This window comes from Dunckerocampus dactyliophorus, chromosome 5, assembly GCF_027744805.1.
Source record: "Dunckerocampus dactyliophorus isolate RoL2022-P2 chromosome 5, RoL_Ddac_1.1, whole genome shotgun sequence".
NCBI classification, from domain to species: Eukaryota; Metazoa; Chordata; class Actinopteri; order Syngnathiformes; family Syngnathidae; genus Dunckerocampus; species Dunckerocampus dactyliophorus.
The window spans coordinates 28481920-28498534 of record NC_072823.1 but is presented as its reverse complement, the minus strand read 5'-3'; the positions used below and the strand labels follow the sequence as shown (position 1 = coordinate 28498534).

General features: G+C 40.0%; 1 protein-coding gene across 6 annotated transcripts in view; it reads right to left on the bottom strand.

The window, feature by feature from the left end:
• plxnb2b (plexin b2b) overlaps positions 1–16615 on the bottom strand; it is a 253747-nt gene that overhangs the window by 87139 nt on the left and 149993 nt on the right. Inside the window, exon 1 of one of the 6 annotated variants that reach the window (XM_054775451.1) lies at positions 4684–9254. The exons of the other annotated variants lie outside the window; for them this stretch is intronic. The gene's annotated coding sequence lies outside the window, so the exon portion shown is untranslated. Of the gene's footprint in view, positions 1–4683; positions 9255–16615 lie in introns of those variants that run through there. 6 annotated transcript variants of the gene reach the window in all.

Here is a 16615-nt window from a genome sequence, read left to right as displayed (position 1 = left end):
GTCTCGTGGAGCCAATCTCGTGCATCGTCTCGCCTCGTGTGTCGGGTGTCACGTGGCGCCCCTGATGCACATCAACCGCTAGCGCTCCCGGACATGGACGCCTCTGAAAATGCCGTTCACGGTCGGTCATATACCGTACACTGCTCTGAGAACATGAAGGGAACACTGAAATCCCACATGCTACCTAGTTATCAATGAATGAAACATTCTTATTCATTTATTTTTTCTCTTTGCATAGTTGAACGTCCTGACAACAAAATCTGAAAATCAACAAAATCATATAATTATTATCATTATTACCCTTATTCCTATTATTTTTTATCATTAGTATTATCATTATTACTACTACTATTATTATTGGCGGTGTCTTGCTGTCCACCTGTAGACAGTTTGATTGTCAAGTGTTGAACTTTTCCCTTTTCGGTTTATATCTCAGTTGGACACAGTAGCATACTGTAGTAAATGTACTTTTTCACAAAGAAGCATTAGAATTAAAAACGGGTTCGTGTTGGAACTCAAATGAGAGGTTGAAACTCCAATGTAATTGGTATATATATATTTTTTAGTATTTTGGATCCTAACTACTGTTGACGGCCAAAACAACGGTGATTTTAACTTGAAAAACAAGCGTGGCTGTAGTAAAAAAGTTGGCTTGGCAAGGCCATGAAAATGGAAAACAATAGTGTTACTTTTAAGTGAAAATTGGCATTGTTTTGCCATTTGTTTACACAGCAGCAGCATTTTGGGGGCTTAGATCGTACCGTTATTGTGTAGTCATCGACACTGGTGTGACAATGTGTCAGCACTGTATATGCTACACACATGCTCACGTCGGCGTACACGGATTGTGGTATTTCAATCCAGATGACCGGAAATGCGACAATCACGCCTTAAAAGGCAACTATACCAGCCAATAGGGGCTCGCACGATTAAAACGTGACAAGATTTCTCATTCATAAAAAAAAAAAAAAAGTCTTGTGGGCACTAGGCCTGGGACTATAATACATTATTTAATTAATCTCACAATAAATGAAAGTGAACTCAATCATTTTGCCTGCCTTAATATATTGCCATGTGCATTCGTGTCTGTTTTCCTCCTCTCTTGCCTCCAAACAGGCAGGATGAGGGTTCACTCTGAGCATGAATGGAGTGAGCCCTTTTGTTAGTCATACAGTCTCTTTGTCTCGGTGGGTGGGGGCGTGGTTGCTAGTATACACGGAGTGCAGAAGAAAATTTTAAATAATTAAAAAAAAATTTTTTTTCATTGCACTTTTTTGAAAAGTAATGTTAAAATCTCATCTCGTCTTGTTCTCGTAGGCCCAATCTCGTGTATCGTCTCGTACCGCCTCGTGACACCCCCCCTACAAGCCAACATGAGAACACAAATCGCTAAGATGTGACGCAAATATGCCCCCCAGCATAGCGGCAATGTCAGAGCAATCTGACTGGTAGAAAAGCGAAAGCGAGCATCTGGCGGCGAGGAACCACAACTGCTAGCATGCGACAGCTTTTGCCGGGCGACACTACGACTCCCATTTGTGTTTGCCAAGGAACACGAAGTGCATAAGCGAGCGAAAAGTTGACAAGGAAAGGAAAACACAGACATGGCGACAGAAAGCAATTGAGAGACAATCACAGAGTAGACAGGAAATTGCTTTAAGACGACGGCAGCATGAAACAGAACGCTCTGACGGATAACAACCTTTCTGGGTACAGTGAGCGCTATTCAAAGCAGCACTAAGGCGCTACTTATGACAGTGACTCAGACCTCAGACGTTGCCGCTACAATCCAACATTGTGCTCAAATAACAACAACAGAAATCAATAGAAGCCACAATAAACCAAACATTTCGACACATGCTCCTCATTTAGTGACTTAGAAGCGAGTTCAAGTTGCGTGTGTGTGGTCGGCCGACCGACAATTCTTTCACATTTGTTGTGTTTGCGGCGGCTTCAAAGACCTACTGTGCATTTTGGGTATCGCTTTCAGAAAACGTGGTCTCGCAACTCAGATTTCGCCCCGAATTCTTGAGAAAAACAAACCTCAAAAGGCACAGGAGACACAGCAGCTTTGATGGCAAGAAGGGAAATATGCGATGACAACCACTTAACCGGAAATGGAACTTCTTGCAAAGTAGGGAACAGATAAACTTGCTCCTCTGCCCTGCCTGCTCGGTACAGTGTTCATCATAACACAACCGCATGTACGCCTTCTAAATATTTCAATATTTTTTTCCCGTGAATCCAAATGTCTGATACACAAATTACAAATATTACATTTTATTGTGCACTTTTTAAAATATTATTAAGCACTTTTTATTCGTGTATGACACTAACATGAAAGTAATAAAATCAAAAGAACACATTACAGTTTTTTATTTGATGTGTTAATAATAATAATAATGTTAAATATCTATGTTTCATATAAATCTAAATTGTAAATACTAAAATTACAAATGCGATGTATGTACTTCTTTTTACACTTGATACTTAAGAATGTTAAAAATCAGAAGAACACGTAATAAAACAAACTATTAAGCATAACACACACACACACACACACACACACACACACACACACGGAAAATATTTCAGTTGCATTACTTGGGAATTTGCTATTAAGTTATTTTTACACTTGTATGTAAAAAAATGTATTACAATTATTTAATATTAATCAATATTTGTTTCACATTAAAAAAAATACATTTTGCAATTACAAATATTTAATTGCGTTGTTTTAGGTTTTACTCCTGTTAACGTCTTTTTATACTTGTACAATGTTAAAAATCAAAGAACATTTGTACGTTTTTAAAAGGTATTTTTCAAATAAAAATATGACATATGGATGCTTTACATACAGTAAATCAATATTTATGTAATGTCAACATTAAAAAAAAAACCCAAACAAACATAAAACACAAAAAATTCAAATACAGCAGGAATGTATTACTTTGGCGCAAGCGTTATTTTTAGTCTTGTATGAAACATTTTACAAAAAATGTTTACAAAATTTTACAAAACACATTTTTTTCCTTGAAAAAAAATAAAAATAAAATAAAAATATGAAACCGCCCCTTTTTATATAAACAAACATGTATGTAACATAAACATAACAAAAACAACAAAAAAAAATCAAGCTAAAACACAAAAAATGAAAAATATTCCAACTGTACTACTTTGGGGTTTGCTATGAAGCTTTAACTTCTTTTTACTCTTCTGTGACAATTAAATTGATAAAAAAAAAAATCAAAATCAAAGAACACATCCATCCGTCTATTTTCTATGCCGCTTCTCCTCTTTAGGGTCGCATGTATGCTGGAGCCTATCCCAGCTGACTTCGGGCGAGAGGTGCAGTACACCCTGGACTGGTCGCCAACCAATCGCAGCCAACCATTCACACTCACATTCATACCTATGGACAATTTAGAGTCTCCAATTAACCTAACATGCATGTTTTTGGAATGTGGGAGGAAGCCGGAGTACCCGGAGAAAACCCACACACACACGGGGAGAACATGCAAACTCCACACAGAAATGCCCAACGGAGATTCAAACCCAGATCTTACCGATCTCAAAGAACACATTTCGGAGTAAAACAAAAATAAGAAATAGTCACGTTTTGCATAAATCAACATGTATGTAACATAAACAAAATGAACCCCAAATATAAAATACAAAAAATAAAATAAAATCAGTTGTACTGCTTTGGGGTTTTCTATTAAGCTTTGACTTCCTTTTATGCTTGTATGACACTTAAGAACGTTGCCTTCCGTGTACTATGTCCATCATTTTTCATTTTAAAGTTAAAATTGAACTAGGCCTGTCATGATAATACATTTTGCTGGACCATAATTGTCCAACAAATACTTGTCGATAATCGATATCAGAGACAACATTTTTTGAGACCATTTTTTCATTAATTATATGGCATGATAATGACAGTACATCGTATCAAAAGCAATGAACTTTAATTTCTGAAGAGTATTTAACATTGTAGTTGGAATGTCAACAGCTTTTAAATACATTTATATAAACAAAAAAACTTCAAATGAAATTAAAATAGACCCTGTCTCCTTCATGTACTGGGACAAAGAGGCTGAAAGAGAGGAGGGTTAACTCTCTCCGTTCATTCCACTGTAGCACCAATGCCTACAGGGAACAAACACGCATGCACGCACACGTCAATTTATCGAGGCAGGCAAAAATGACTGACTTTTTAAATTGTTTGATTAATCAATTTATCAATTATCGTGACAGACCTAGTTGCAACATTTTATTTTAACACATAACTTCTTTTTACACTTGTGTGACTCAAAGAAGATGTTACTTCAAACACTGCCTATAGACATGACGCACAATTTGACCCTGGAACAGACTATTCCCTATTTTTTCCTATGGGGCAAATTGTGAAACGTGTTTGACACAAAAATGGTGCACAAAAATGGAAAGGACACACCAGTGTTTAATAAACAATGTCTACGTTTGTAAACAGGGCAGCCATCAGAGCGTGGCCTGATCCCTCTCTGAATGTGTTTAGCATCTGGTTCATAGCGGCTTATGCATTTCGGCATCATTTGGCCATGATGACCAAGAAAAAAGTTGGATTAGCAACAGTCTCTGTGCAGGCAAATGAGCCGATTCTAATAAAACACGGTGTGGAACGCACGATGTGAACTCACGTACAAACTCTTGTTCCTCTCAAGCCCTCATTCGACGCAGATCCTGCAATCCTCGGACTGAAATCATCCACAAAAAAAGTAGAATTTGCTTGCATTGTGGCTCAGTGCACAGGCAGCTCTTGACATATTTTAAAGGAGCCTCGTCGTCGACATCCTCTTTTTCCACGGGTCTAATCCTGATCACAGGAGTTAAAGAGGCTTCAAAAGAGGTGTAGAAAAGGCAAATGTCGAGCACAGGTGGAATGAAGCCCGTTTGTATGCACACATCGTAGCACCCAACACGTGGCTACTCGGGGATAAACAAACGCTGCTAAATTTAGAAAGCGGCGCGCCTCATCGGCCGGCAGCTAATGAAGCCTCCCGCGGTCCGACATAAATAATAGCAAGACGCGTCGTGCCTTGCGCTAATGAAGACGGCATATCTGGAAATGTGATGATTTGATTGCGTAATTAATCAGCTGCCTAATGAAGACAAATGAGGAATTTTCTCTCTGCACACTTTCCGCTTGATTTTTCATGCAGCTGAACACTGGACTGCATCACCCATTGAAAAAGACTGAAAGCGTGACTGTGGCGCCCCCTATGGGTTGTGGTCAAAATGATTTCAAACACATTTTAGCACACATGCTATACAAATATCCTCAAAGTTTTATAATCAAAAGACAAATGCTTAATGATTTATGGACAATTACTTTCCAAGTGCTCCTGCCAACACGATTTGCTTGATGGCGGCCATGTTTCTCAACAAAGCTTGCTCAAATTTTACACATGTGCTGGTCAGTTCCCAAAAGGTGTGGACGAAATTTCTTGATGTTCGGCTAGGGTAGGGGTGGCTGTTTTGAAACCAAACGTCACCATGTTGTGTGCAGCGGTTCATGAGTAGAACTACCGTTTGCTAGGGCTGAACGATTAACCGTGTGAATGCTTGAAGCATGGTGCAAAATTATTTGACATTTTCCATGACTGCAATATTCCACTCATTGTACAGGCTGACGTGGCTCAGGTGGTAGAGTGGTCGTCTCCCAGCCTGATGGCGGCTGGTTCGATCCTCAGCAGGTGAATAGCAAACATTTATTCCACACTTCAGTTCGACGTCAGCCAGCCTAGTTACATTTGTGATATGATGCGATTTTGTCACCGTAACGGACACGGTTACAAGATCGTCATGTGACTCGGCTGTCTGTATGGCGTTTTCATTATACAACGTGGCTTTATATACAGAAACTGGCGAGGGGCGACTGCATGCTTTACAGTCGTTCTGCGACCCGGCTACACTGTTCGTGTGCGTGTCAGTCTCCATTTAAGGCAAATGTGTCAATCTCAGGCCCGTGTTGCAATTTCATCCGGCCCGCGGAACTGGAAAAATAGCAATGAGTTGGCCCGCCTCGCGGACTTGATCAAACAAAGTGTTTACAGCAATCTGCGTGATTAAGCGATTCCTCCGATATAAACTACTCCTCAGGCATTTTAATTTTATAAGTGTCAACAATATTGTCTATACAGTATTACAAAATTCACAACCATTCTTGATAAGGGTGCCAGATTCAGATCAAAAGTCACAATCATTTAACTGACCAACGACTAAAAACTATTACACCCTGTCTGTAAAGAGGCACAATACAGTCAAGAGTAATCATTTTAACTACAGCAAAGCATGCTGGGAAATGCGTAATCTGCCCATTCCACATCTGAATTACACATCTCACGTATTGTGATGTTTTTGTGTTTATATAAAACACTGTAGCTTGTGCCCAGACATTGAAAGAATGACGAAGAGGCAGTCCATCAACAATCGCTTTAGTGAAAGGAACAACCACGCCAAGAGCACCACAGCCGTATATCAGAAAGTATAAATTTCAAGCAGGGATGAACGGACACGAACAAATGCACATTCCCCCACTCTGATGTTAAAAAATGTCCGTCTACACGAATGAAGTTTAAAAAAAAAAATGGAAGGCCGCATAAACACACATTCACCAGCTGCCACGCACATTTTGTCCCAACCTGACAACCCAACCACCATTATATTGCATGTTCCACTCGTGAACCGAGATAAAAGATGTGCAGGCTGCTTACTGATCTCTTCGTCAGTTCTAATGAGATATTTCCTTAAAATCTAACCATACTGACTACTATGTTTTCCAGCCTGGATTATTGGGGCATGTCCTGTCATGTTGGTGACTTCAAATGAGCATCTGTGTGTGTGCACAGATGATGCATACGAGTGTGCTTCATTCACCAATTATGTTGGTTACAAGGACAAGAAGGTTGTAAGGTTTTTAATACTTTCAATATGCAGAATATACAAGTGATGAAAATTTCAGGATAAATAATAAGAAAGATACAAAGTTGGGGTGGTGGGTGGGCGCTAATGTCCAGTTCAGCCCACAACCTGAAGTAGGCTTTGACTTTTGGCCCCCAGTGCGATTGAGTTTGACACCCCTGATTTAAGAGATATAATACAGTGGAAGCTTGCTTTTTCTTATTCAGTTTTTCCATGATTTCTTCCATAGTAAATCATGTATATCCAATTCATCTGTTCCAGACACCCACAAACTAAATTTTAGAGAAAAATAATTACAGCTTTACATGCAAAATGATCATCAATGACGGATGAAATGGATACATTTCCCTGAAAATCTCTGTCGAAAACCAAATCATATGAAAACTTATGAAAACCAAGGTTTGACTGTATTGCTTTTATTTCCATCCATTGACCCTAGACTGGCAACATTTTCATTAAAAAACCCAAACATTCAAAAGCAATTGCAGAGACGGCTTTGTTGCACCCACTAAACTTTTTAGAGGTGATGTAATCCCCAAACAAAGTGCTGAGTCACTCGCAGACGCCAATAAAAATGTTGCAGCACAGCATGAACAGATGCGAAAGATAGCACATGGAGGTGTGTCACTGCAAAAGACACTACACACACACACACACACACACACACACACACACACACAAACACACACACGACACTCTTCCTCCAAAAGAGCAGTTCTCAGCAGAGGAAAATGAAAGATGATTGAAAAATGGCGGCAGACATGAACACATTTCAGGGCTTAGAGGAGAGAGTGAAGTGCTGACAAGGTAATCCCACGCTGACCATACACACAAACAACCACAATGTGCTCGTGTGACACTAAAAACCCCTCGCAGCACGTCCTGCTGCCACGCAGCACTCACACGCTCTTTTTTTAGAGCATCACGCTGCAGGTAGAGGTTGGAGCTAGAGTTAAAGGTCATTTTAAGATGTGTAGTAAAGCCTGCTTTAGTCAAAGACAATTTGGAACCTTTAGAAGTACTTAACATCAGGTAGGAGGCAGAGATTTCCACCTGGAAGCAGGAACGTTTGAAGGACAATACCGCGTTCAGAGTGCAGAAACTATTTAAGATGTGTAGCGAAGCCTGCTTTTTTTTAACTATTCTTTTATAAAGTCAGTTTGGAATCTTTAGAAGTACTTATATAAGGTATGGGGTGAAAAGTTTCCTCCTAGAAACAGGAACATGTTGAGGACAATAGTGTGCTTGGAGGGCAGAAACAATTTAAGATGAGTAGCAAAGCCTGCATTTTTTTTTGCTAAGTCCATTTTGAAACTGTTCGAATTACTTTAATAAAGTAGTAAGAAGAGCTTTCCACCTGGAAGCAGGAACATTTGGAGGACAACAGCGTGTTTTGAGTGCAGAAACTATTTAAGATGTATAGCGATGCCTGCTTTTTTTTCAAGGTCAATTTTGGGACCGTTAGAATGACTTTAATAAGGTAGTAGGAACAAATTTCCACCTGGAAGCATGAGGAACATCTGGAGGACAAGCATGTTTGCAGTGCAGAAACCATTTAAGATGTGTAGGGAAGCCTGCAGTTGTTTTTTTCCAACAAAGTAAATTTTGGGACATTTAGAAGTACGTAACATAAGGTAAGAAGTGGAGATTTCGACCTGGAAGCAAGAACATTTGGAGGACAATAGCGTGTTTTGAGTGCAGAAGCTATTTAAGATGTGTAGCTAAGCCTGCTTTTTTTTCCAAGGTCAATTTTGGGATCGTTAGAATGACTTTAATAAGGTAGTAAGGAGAGATTTCCACCTGGCAGCATGAGGAACGTTTGGAGGAACAATAGCATGTTCGGAGTGCAGAAATGATTTAAGATGTGTAGCAAAGCCTGTTTTTTATTTTACAAAGTCAGTTTGGAACCTTTAGAAGTACTTCATTTAAGGCAGGAGGCAGAGATTTCGACCTGGAAGCAGGAACATTTGGAGGACAATAGCGTGTTTTGAGTGCAGAAGCTATTTAAGATGTGTAGCTAAGCCTGCTTTTTTTTCAAGGTCAATTTTGGGACCGTTAGAATGACTTTAATAAGGTAGTAGGAACAAATTTCCACCTGGAAGCATGAGGAACATTTGGAGGACAATAGTGTGTTAGGATTGCAGAAATTATTGTGTAGCGAAGCCTGAATTTTTTAAATTATAATTTTACAAAATAATAATAATAATTAAATGTGTAATAATTAAATTTGGAACCTTTAGAAGTACTTAATATACGGTATGGGGTGAAAATTTCCACCTGGAAGCAAGAACATTTGGAGTGCAGAAACGATTTAAGATGTGTAGCGAAGCCTACTTTTTTTTTTTTTTTTTTTTTTTTTTTTTACAAAGTCAATTTTGTGACCATTAGAATTACTTTAATAGTAAGACGACAATGTATAGTGAAGCCTGTGTTTTTTTTTTTTGTTTTTTTTTTACATGGTCAATTATGGGACCGTTAGAATGACTTTAATAAGGTAGTAAGGAGAGATTTCCAGCTGGCAGCATGAGCAACGTTTGGAGGAACAATAGCATGTTCGGAGTGCAGAAATGATTTAAGATGTGTAGCAAAGCCTGTTTTTTAGTCAGTTTGGAACCTTTAGAAGTACTTCATTTAAGGCAGGAGGCAGAGATTTCCACCTGGAAGCAGGAACATTTGGAGGACAAAAGTGTGTTTGCAGTGCAGAAACTATTCAAGTTGTGTTGCGAAGCCTGCTTTTTTACATAGTCAATTTAGTCATTTAGAAGTACCATTAAAACATCACGTTCCTACAACAGGGGAATCTTCAAACTATTAAAAAGTGGTTCTAAACACCAACACGCATTATGCGCTGACCTTGCAAGTTGTGAGCGTGAACGTGTAAGAACATAATAGGATATACTGCACTGTACAGTATAAGGTTCATATTCAGCACTTTCCTTATCAGAGAGCTGCTTTTGACACATGCCAAGCCACGCCAAGCCTCTGACACTGACAAGTCTGTGCTGTAACGCAGATAAAAGTCAACAGCAGCTATTAAATTAGTCGACCCCCAGGGCCTCACAGCTGGGGGTGTGTAAAGGGTTAAACGCCTGACATGGCGAGGTTAGCATCCAATCATTCTCCATGTAGCTGGAAATGAGCGCTTGTCCTCCATTCACTAGCGGCAGCACAGGCGGCATTGTTAGAGATGAAACGTGACGTAGGAGACAGAGTGCAGACTCGCTTTCTTTGCTTTTGACAATGCTTGCTCATCCCGTGCTCGGTGAAATTGTTCCAGGAGTTTTTCTTTCTTTCCTTCGTTCTTTTTTTTCTTTAGCGAGGACGGTGTGACAACGGGCGAGCCAATTTCCATGTGAACAATTACCTTCTCCGTCAGGCTTGGCAGTTCATTTATTTCAATTTGAGCGACTGTGGGAGAAGAGGCAGGCATGTCGGCCGTCGTACTGGAGCGGACGACGTGGGGGTGCTGCTGGCGGTCCGGATGGTCCACCTGCTGAATGGACTTTAAAGCTGGACTCAGACTCCAATGACAGTCACACTCGGCTGCTCCCACTTTTCAGCCCAAGTATTTGTGAAACCGGGCTACTACTACTACTAGTACTACTACCACTACTACTACTACTGATTGTAGTAACTACTTTTCTGTTTTTTGTCCATAATATAAGACCGACATTGGGCATGCTACTTCTAGCTAGCATTCAGTGTATTCAACGTATTCACCGTGACAAAGACGCTGAATAGCTGACAGGAGGCTCACTCTTTCCCTTAATTTGACTGTACAACCAATGCACTCAGACACAAGCAGAGTGAACCCTCTCGTCATCCAGCCTGTCAAGACGAGGAAATGGAACAAGCATGCGTACATGTCGCACATGTCAATTTATTGAGGCGTCAAAATGATCAACCTGTTTTTTTTCTAGCGTTCGACTAATCATTTTATCCATTATGGTGTCAGGCCTGCATGTACTGTACCATTACACCACCAGGGATGACGTAAATATCAATATACGAATAATAATACGAATAATACTGCTATTCATTTCTATTGTGAAAAGGCAGTAAAAGACTGTACAAAACCCTGAATTTAGTGTGTGGATTAGCGCCAAAATGTAGTTGGCATCTTTCCTTGCTTGTGCCCCACCATTTCAAAGTGACACTTGGTGTACATTTTGGGTAAAAGCATGTCCTCCTACCGAGTGCTCACATAAAGGGCTGATCATACTGAGAGAGATAACATTTGCAGTAACTTGTAGCTGAGTTTACGTGTGGCCAAAAGGCAGGAATACATATATACATATATTTTTGGAAAACGTATGTTTTTGTGCCTCTCAATCTGTTGTACTCTCTCCAACATAAATGCAAACCGGAGTGAAGCATCTTGGGATAATCTTCCCGAGGCTAACTGTCCAAGCTGGATGCCACGGCGTGTGGACACAGCTGGCGCATGGCGGGAAGCTGATTAAAAACGCTCCGGTCGAGTCTGGCCTGCCTGGCGGAGAAGCCGCTACCCTCTGGGAGCCAAACGGCACCTTTGCCACATCCAGACGGCGGCGGATGCAAAACAAAACATAAACCACTAATGGACTCACTGTGCGGAGATTTGCACAGGAAGCCCACCATCACAATGAAAGCAACAAACAAACAGTCAAGAGGCGCGGATAAGACAAAAAGAGGTTGTTAAGGGAAGATGCTGAGGGCAGGAAGGGATCAAGGAGAGGGTGGGAAGTGCTTGTTAAGTCTCTGATTTAAAAAACCCCCAAAAAAACAGGAAGGCGGAAGGATGTGTAGGTGGTGATGAAATAAGCACTGGCTGATGTCTCCCCTCTTTAAATCACAAAAAGCACTTCTTCCTCTCTCGTTTGACATCACAGTCTTGGAACCACGCAGGACACTTCATTAGGCACACCTGCGCGCTCGAGCCTTTCTAAAAATATATCATGATATAAATGTTCATTTCAATGGAACAGCATCATTACTATTGTGCTTGTAGCTTGCACAGGCACGTGGAATACAGCAAAAAACATTATGTTCCTCTCGTTTGTCGGTTGGTGTGTGAAACACATTTTCAGGAAACCACAGGAAACAGAAATAATCTGTTCCAGGGTTAAAATGTTGCTGTCAAATAGCTTGTAACGACTGCACAGGCCATCCTACATCACACGGTAACGTTTTCAACTGTTATCCATGTGTAAATGTAAGACAACCACCACCGCAAAAATGCAACTCAAAGATCCTCAATATGACAGGAAAGTTCTGATGCTGTTTTTAAGAATCCTGTTACACAAATGATGAGTCTAAGATCCACTATATGACAGAGAGCGTTGCTGTTTTTAAGGACCCTGTTGCAAAAATGGGAGTCAATGAACCACTACGTATATGGCAGGAGTGCTTACTGTAAAAAGGTGAATGAAAATATCCTCTATGTGGCAGGAATGTTTACCCCAAAAATGCAAGTCAAAGATCCTTTATTTGACAAGAGAGCTCTGCTGTTGTTAAGGACCGACCACAAAAATGCAAGTCAAAGATCCTCTATATGACAGGACAGCCTACCGCAAAAAGGCGAGTCAGAGATCCTCTAATAAACAGCTCAGCACGGTTCTTTTTAACGACCTACCGCAACAATGCAAGTCAAAGATCCTATATATGACAGGAGAGCTCTGCTGTTTTTAAGGACCTGCAGCAAAACTGTGAGTCAAAGATCCTCTACAGTATATGACAGGAGAGCCTACTGCAAAAATGCCCATCAAAGATCCTCTATGGCACAGGAGAGCGCTGCTGTTTTTAAGGAGCTGCAGCAAAACTGCGAGTCAAAGATCCTCTATATGATAGGAGAGCCTACCGCAAACTACCTACTGATAGGAGCAATCTGCTGTTTCTGAGTTATCTACTGCAAAAATGCTCGTCAAAGATAATCTATATGACAGGAAGACTCTGCTTTTCCAACGGAAAAGCGCAGTTCTTTTTAACAACCTACCTCAAAAATGCAATGAAAAAATCTCATATAATAGCAGAGCTCTGCTGTTTCTAAGGACCTACAGCAAAAAGGCCAGTCAAAGATCCTCTATATCAGGGGTAGGGAACCTATGGCTCAGGAGCCAGATGTGGCTCTTTTGATGCCTGCATCTGGCTCTCAAACATGTCTTAAAACGATAAAAATGTATTTTTGTTTTTTTGTTCGCTGACCTTTTAATGTACATTACAGAAATCACAGTGTTAAAAATAACACTCAAAATATAAAACTTTGTTATGCATTTTAGTCCATCCATCCATTTTCTACCACAATGCGGGTGGCCAGAGCCAGTGCCAGCTGTCCTTCCAATATTTTCCGGGTCAAACACCAAAATTCGATTATCACTGGATAATGCGGTAGCCTATTCGCGGTAGCCTATTCGCATGAACTTCCCTTCCTTAAATCAAATAGTCAGATCGCTAATTCTGGAAAAAGAAAAAGATACGGAGTACGGTGCAAAAGCACGCAGCACCAGAAGTCGCATTAATGGTAAGAAGTAATTTATTTATTATTGGATTGCTTCAGTGTAACAATGTTAATAAAAAGAATAACTTTAGAGGTCCTCCTTAAAAATGCCCACATTTACTTGTACTCAATGTTAAAAAATATTATATGGCTCTCAAGGAAATCCATTTTAAAATATGTGGCTTTTATGGCTCTCTTAGCCAAAAAGGTTCCCGACCCCTGCTCTATATGATAGAAGAGCCTACCGTAAAAAGGCCAGTCAAAAATCCTCGAGTTGACAGGTGAGCTCTGCGGTTTTTAAGGACCTACCATAAAAACACAATTGAAGAATCACTTATATGACAGGAGAGTCTACCGCAAAAAGGCGAGGCAAAGCTGTGCTGTCTTTAAGAACCTACTGCAAAAATGCTAGTCAAAGATCCTTTATATGACCGGAGAGCACCTCTCTTTTTAAGGATCAACTACAAAAACAGGAGTCAAAGATTCCCCATGACAGGAGGACTCCGCTTGAGCCAATTTTGTGACTGTTAGAATCACACGCACGCGTTCAGTCTTTAAAAAGCCTCGCGCCCGCCCCAAGGCGTTCCCGAGCGCCGCAATTAAGAAGGCATGCAGGCAGGGTGACTGCTGGGAAGAAATCCATTACACACCTTATTGGCTGGAATGATTTCTCCTCGCCAACATCAACGGCAATGAGGCGTGAAGCTACGTTGGGTAATGTGGTTTTAGTCGCCGCCGCTAAAGGTTGGTTGCCGTGGCGATGCTCATCGCGCGGCGAAAAAGCGCACACGTGACAGCCTGCTTACACTAACGTTCGGATTTAACGGGATTAAGCAGCAAGGTGAACATCTTCTCAAGGGACGACACCAGACGATGATGGAAACTTGGATACGCCTTAGAGTAGTCAGTGTACAACTTGTACAGCACTATATATGTACTACCAATACACCGTCTTCTATGTCTAAATATCCGGACACACACGCCGCGAGTGCTGCCGACACTAAAGGAGCTGCGGTTCATTGACGGGTACTGTGACATCCTGTAATACTCACTGTGAGGTGTACTCTCTTGTGTTGCCAGATATTGACAGGACCTTTAACTTTTTTGCAGTAGATCCTTAGAAAAAGCAGAGTCCTCCTGTCGTATAGATGATCTTTGACAAGCATTTTTGCAGTAGATAAACGCAGCAGCGCATTGCTGTCATATACTGTGGAAGCTCTTTGTCTGGTGTGTGAGCAGAACGCTCCTGCCATATAGCAGATCTTGGACTTTTTGTGGTCGGCAATTAAAAACTACACAGCCCTCCTGTCAAAGACAAGATCTTTGGCTGGTGCGTTGGGTCTTGAAACACAGCAGAACGCTCCTGTCATTTAGATGATCTTTGACTTGCCTTTGTGCAGTAGATTCTTAAAAACAGCAGATTGCTCTTGTTATATAGAGGATCTTTGACCAGCATTTCATAAAATAAAATAATAAAATAAAACAATGAATGAATGAATGATCTTTGACTTGTGTTTTTGCTGTAGATACTTAAAAACAGCAGATTGCTCTTGTTATATAGAGGATCTTTGACTAGCATTTCATAAAATAAAATAAATTAAAATAAAACAATGAATGAATGAATGATCTTTGACTTGTGTTTTTGCTGTAGATCCTTAAAAACAGCAGAGCACTCCTGTCACATAGGTGATCGCTGACGAGCGTTTTGGCAGTCAGTATTTAAAAACTACAGAGCGCTCCTGTCATATATAGGATCTTTGGCAATAATGTCTGCGTGTTGAGTCATTTTCAGTTGATAGTAAATCTATATTGCAATACCAGCTGTACATTGACTCCTCTAAAGTACTTTTAAGTTTACTTTTGATTGTGTGGTGGCACGACGAACAGGTGACATCGCCAACTAGTGGCCCGGCATGCGCATTACACCATTTTAAGTCATTTTTGCAGCTCAACCTGAGCATATTTCTCCGCTGTACAACAGGCAGAAAGCGTTCCTTCTCGCTATTTAATGTTTGCGAGGATTTTGCGCAGCTAAAAGAGGCGTCCAGCCCTCCGCACGACACAGCATGCCAATCTGATAGCAAGAAAGGCTCCGAGCGTGTCAGAGCTCCAGCTCCAACACTTCCAAGCTCCAGCATCACAATACCCAGTCATCATCTTCACACTGACATGTTTTGACAAGTGACAGGCACCTGGCAGCTCCCGCAATGGAGCTATTGCCGCTCAGTCGATAACATGTGTGATTGCCTTCCTGCTGTTCTGTCATCCCTTCTTCTTCCTTGCAAAGGTCTCTTGCTTCCTGCAGTCCTGACAGGAAGCAAAGATTCCCACCTTGTGTTTTGGCCATACGCTTACCAGTCTGTGTTGTTTCCTTTCAATAAAAAACACTGCTAAGAGGTGTTCATTCCAATGTAATACGAGTCCACACAAAATGAAATGGTGTGGTGTGAATTTCACACCCCCGGGGCGAGTGAACATGGTCACTATCTGCCCAATGCCTCAAATCTGCATTAAACCACTTTGCTACTTTATTGCTATGATGTTTTAGACATTTTTATAATGATTTATTTGAATTGTTTTAATATTTTATAGTTTATTAATGATGTATTTTGACATAATATATACATATAATACATATTTAGTATTTTCGGCACTTTTTAAAATGTATTTCTCGGTTATTTTTAGAGTTGATTATTCCTTCAAAAGGTTTTATATTTAGATATATTTATATCAATAAATAATTACCTTATACAATGACCTACAGTATATTTATAAAGTATTACTTAGGTCACATTCATTATTTTAAGTCATTTATTTATTGGATTTATTTTTAGATTCAATCATTTTTCTCAAGCTTTTGTAATGTATTTTGTTTTGTATTTTAAGATTTAATAATTTGTTATTTTTTTAGATTTTTTTAATTATTTAAAAATACTTTTAAAATAAAATACTTTTTTAATTGTCTAATTTCCTTATAGTTATGACTTATTATATATTAAATTGTCTATATATAAATATATATATATATATATATATATGTGTGTGTGTATATAATTTGGGGGGGTTATATATTTTTTGAAAGCTTTCATAATGTGTTATTATTACTGGTATTAATGTTCAAACTCTGCTCATCTACCAAGTGTTGGTGCAGCTGCGGGCCACGGCAGCTGCTGAAGT